We start from the raw sequence: 5,185 nt of genomic DNA on the forward strand, positions 1-5,185 counted from the left end.
TCGAGCGGCCCAGCAAACAAACGTCGCCACGGACTTCGTGACTTGTGAAGAATTGAGCGACGTTCAGTATCGTTACGAACCTCGGGAAAGAGAAGACTCCATGGCGAGGAATTCCAGGGTGGAGGCGGTGCAAGAGGCAGATGAGAAGGGTGGGTGAGTGGGCGAGTGAGAGGTGAGTGAGTGGGTGGGTGTGTTGAGTGAGAGGTGAGTGGGTTAGGTTAGAGTTAGGTTAGGGTTAGGTTAGGGTTAGGTTAGAGTTAGGTTAGGGTTAGGTTAGGGTTAGGTTAGGGTTAGGTTAGAGTTAGGTTAGAGTTAGGTTAGGGTTAGGTTAGGGTTAGGTTAGGGTTAGGTTAGGGTTAGGTTAGAGTTAGGTTAGGGTTAGGTTAGGGTTAGGTTAGAGTTAGGTTAGGGTTAGGTTAGGGTTAGGTTAGAGTTAGGTTAGGGTTAGGTTAGGGTTAAGAGAAGGGGAACAAAACCTGCCCGTGGACATCCCTCAGGGGAAGATCCGCGTCCGAAGGCGACGGATGCGGTGGACGACGGCCGACGGGCGTCGTCCACGTAAGAGAAACCCACGTGGTGGTCAGGTAGCCCACGTGGTGGTCAGGTAGCTCACGTGGTGTACAGGTAGCCCACGTGGTGTACATGTCGCCCACGTGGTGGTCAGGTCGCCCACGTGGTGGTCAGGTAGCCCACGTGGTGTACAGGTAGCCCACGTGGTGGTCAGGTAGCCCACGTGGTGGTCAGGTAGCCCACGTGGTGTACAGGTAGCCCACGTGGTGTACAGGTAGCCCACGTGGTGTACAGGTCGCCCACGTGGTGGTCAGGTCGCCCACGTGGTGGTCTGGTAGCCCACGTGGTGGTCAGGTCGCCCACGTGGTGGTCTGGTAGCCCACGTGGTTTACAGGTAGCCCACGTGGTCTACAGGTAGCCCACGTGGTCTACAGGTAGCCCACGTGGTCTACAGGTAGCCCACGTGGTGTATAGGTAGCCCATGTGGTGGTCAGATAGCCCACGTGGTGTACAGGTAGCCCACGTGGTCTACAGGTAGCCCACGTGGTGACCAGGTAGCCCACGTGGTGTACAGGTAGCCCACGTGGTGTACAGGTCGCCCACGTGGTGGTCAGGTCGCCCACGTGGTGGTCTGGTAGCCCACGTGGTTTACAGGTAGCCCACGTGGTCTACAGGTAGCCCACGTGGTCTACAGGTAGCCCACGTGGTCTACAGGTAGCCCACGTGGTGTATAGGTAGCCCATGTGGTGGTCAGATAGCCCACGTGGTGTACAGGTAGCCCACGTGGTCTACAGGTAGCCCACGTGGTGGCCAGGTAGCCCACGTGGTGTACAGGTAGCCCACGTGGTGGCCAGGTAGCCCACGTGGTGGGCAGGTAGCCCGCAGCGCGAAACCAAGCGGCGAGCAGAAAGAGAGCAGGAGAGAAAAACTGGGCAAGCAGCATTGTTTGAGATCGGAGGAGGAGGACACTCGGAGAGGTTCAGAGATGTACACGCATCGCGTTTGGTAGCGGTTGGCCAAATGTTATGCCCGCTCGACGTAACTCGCTCGAAGCATGTCGAATTTCAAAGGCGGAGGCTGCTTGACCCCAACAAATCCCCAAAGATGTGCCTCTGTAGCCTCGCGCGCGTGCGTGCACACACACACATAACAAACGCGCATTTTTGGCATTTCTTCGCGTGCTGCAGTGAGTATAATGTTAAAACGTATTGACATTAAGATATGAGCGAGTGATTGATATGTACATGGTTTATGAAATTCGACTTGGTGTTGTTTGGAAGAGAAAAAATAGACATTGAAACGTGAGAATGTGCCAAAGCAACACAAAAAAAACTGCTTGCGTGATGAGAAGTGCAAAGTTGATTCCCCCCAGCGTAACTGGACCAAACCTGAACTATGTATTATTATGATTACGTGGCCCTGAAGCCGGGCGTAAACACTGCGAGAATATTGCAATCGTTAAAAAAATAGTAACCAAAATCATTTCACCGTGTCATGCCATCGAATGTATTTTTGCGGTCCGCTGGTAACAACTGCAAATGTAATGGACGAACGAGGATTGACACCGTTCTGAAAACGAACGCCAGGACCCCGCGAAAGCTGAAATCTGGCATACACAGAGATCAAGCACATCTACTAAACCGATAAATGCACAATCAGGATTTTTGTTGGGATATTAAACAAACACAAACATTTTTTGTAAATGTTGTGGTTTCACGCTTCAACACACCGGTGGGCTAAAGCAGTGAACTATTTGTCTTTTTGTCAACGTGACACTTTTTTACTGATTGGCCGTGTCGGGTGGTGGAGGGTTACGACACATTTATAAATAACGCGATCTAAACCCAAAAACGTTGATTATGAAAAACACAAAAAAACATCTTCGAAAGGAGAGGAAGGGCAGTAATGGAGCCCTCTGGAAAATCTCGCCCTCGGTAATTGAATAGCAGCATTCTGGCCCATGGGTCATGAATATCAACAAAGCGGTGTGTCTGCTGAAGACGAAAGTTCGCAGTCGGGGGGGGGGGGGGGCGGCCCCGCAGCTCTGGTGCCCGGATCAGAAGCGCGGACGGAACGGAACCAAAGCACGAAGGGTGCGTAGGGAGGCGTGGGGAGGAGAGCGCGCTCGTAAATTTGGCCCGGAGAGACGGAGAGGGGGGCCCGTGGGGGAATCAGAGAAAAAAAAATGCGCTGGAACTTCTTTCGCGCCATACGTAGCCGGCATCGCGGGAGGGAAAACGGAGGGCGGTCGCGAACACCGAGAGAAGAATCCCGGTCGCGATATTTATTCATGCTGGCTGGAGGAATCCGATGAGCTGTGAAGCTCTTTCTATTTGTGTGTGTGTGTGTCCGTCTGAGTGGACGTGCCGATGACTGGTACCAGAAGAGATGGAGTGATGTGGTACAGGAGGACGTGGAGCTGAGTGGACTTGCCGATGACTGGTACCAGCGGTGTCAAGATCGGCCTCTGTGGAGGAGGCTCGTGAAGGACGCTACTGGGCAGTTGGAGGCAGTCGCCCTCTAACAACAACGGATGGGGGAGGAGCGACGCTCACAACAATGAGCGGAGCGCCGGGTGGCTAAAGCACAGCAAGTTGGCACAGTAGGGGGCACAGGTGGTGCATCAGCCAGTCATCTCGGTCAGTCGACCCGTGGCACCTGCTGGGTCTGCCCCGTGACCTCCTGCCAGCAGGCATTCGACACTTCACGTGGCCTCAAGGTGCACTTGGCCTGGCACAGGCGTCGTGGTGACGTCACCGCCACTTAGTGGCGAATGGCGGTTGATGTTGTTGTTCCTCCCCCACAGGTAGATGTCACGGGTGACGTCGCGTGACGTCATAGCTGTCAGCACGCGCTGATTGAAACCCATCTTCATCATCAGTGTCTCTGTGAACGTGGGACGTGGAGCCAACGCACTGGTCCAACGTTTGCACGCAGGGTCACTTGTACATTTGCGCCGAACGAAGGCCTCGCGTCCGACTTCAAGAAATCCTTGTGCCGCAAAACTCGCACACCCTCGTCGGGTTTGCTTACGGAATGCCACAACACATCGCCGTCACGGAGCGAGAGACAATGGGACAATCGCCACGTGGCAGAGAGACCCGAGCGGCGAGCAGGTGTTCCCGCGTCGAATGCCGGCGGATGCCGCGGGCTTTGGGGAGCCGGGACCATCCTGGCTTAAAGCTTTCGTGACTGCAGGGATTCATCTTCTTGGTTCTTTCGGTAAAGTCACATAGAAGGGAAATAATATAATATTATATTATTATTTTATTTGATTATAATGAAACATTATATTATTTAATAATGTTTTATTTTATTACTTTATTATTTCCCTTCTACGTGACTTTACCGAAAGAACCAAGAAGATGGACTCCACCTTGTTGCGTGCCTTTTGGGATTGAGCGTTGTTCCCTCGCACTCGTGGGTTTCTCCAGGTGCCCCTGTTTGCTCCCACGCGGAAGCGGTCATTGATTGGCCGATAGCACCTCGATACGTAGAGGACCGCAGAGTTTGGGCAATTCTTGGCAACCGGCTCATCTTTCGATTTAAAGCTTTCGTGACTGCAGGGATTCATCTTCTTGGTTCTTTCGGTAAAGTCACGTAGAAGGGAAGTAATAAAATAATAAAAATAAAACATAATAAAACAATTCTCACGACGTTTCGGCCACAACGCAAGCAGCCATCCTCAGGCGAAGGATGGCTGCTTGCGTTGTGGCCGAAACGTCGTGAGAATTGTTTTATTATGTTTTATTTTTATTATTTTATTACTTCCCTTCTACGTGACTTTACCGAAAGAACCAAGAAGATGAACCGGCTCATCGTGTGGCATCCCACTTGTCCGTGGTTCCTCTTCACGCCCCTGAGTCGAGTCTCCCCTTCTCTCTCTCTCTATGAGAGCGAGACAATACTGTGTGCGTTACGAGTTGAAATTGACTATTACTGACTTATTATTGGTTCTTTCGGTAAAGTCACGTAGAAGAGAAACAATAAAATAATATGAATATAAAACAATACAAATTCTCACGACGTTTCGACTGCAAAACAAGCAATCATCATCAGGTGTGAAATCCACAGCAAAAAACTACTTTTTTTCAAATTTTCTGCCACGGGGAGGATGATTTCCATCATTCCAAGGCAGTGCTGCGAATGGTGAAAGTGCTCTGAAGACGGAGACCTTTCTGTGTTCTTACCACCGGACATTCTCCACGATAAAATGACAACAAAAAAAGAGAGAACGAGAGCGAGCGGGAGGGGTAAGGCCGACGCTTGCCTGTGCACGGCGTGACCCCCCGGCTCTCGCCACTCGCGACGGACCCAGCAAGAAAGCAAGGCGGGAGCTGTCGTATTTTGAAACTGTCCATTACCGTCCAACGCATCGGGGGACAAACGAACATCTTATCGCCGATCGAGTAACCGCGTTCGCGCGCGGGCCGCTGTTTACTCAACAAACGCGCGACGTGCCATCCGTGGGGGCGAACGCACCCAAGCAACAAAAAAAACCCCGTCAATGCCGGCAGATTGGCTGGGCATCGTCTTACGCGAGCCCGAAGGGCTCCCCGCTGGTGAGACGCCCTGGGACTTGTCGGGAAGGGGCTGATGCTGATCGGAGCCCCGCCGAGCGAAGGGGCTTTCAAGTTTCAAGTTTCATTTATTAGGTGTAGCCCTGTGAGCCATT

The sequence above is a fragment of the Lampetra fluviatilis genome, chromosome 44, assembly GCF_964198595.1.
Source record: "Lampetra fluviatilis chromosome 44, kcLamFluv1.1, whole genome shotgun sequence".
Lineage (NCBI taxonomy): Eukaryota > Metazoa > Chordata > Hyperoartia > Petromyzontiformes > Petromyzontidae > Lampetra > Lampetra fluviatilis.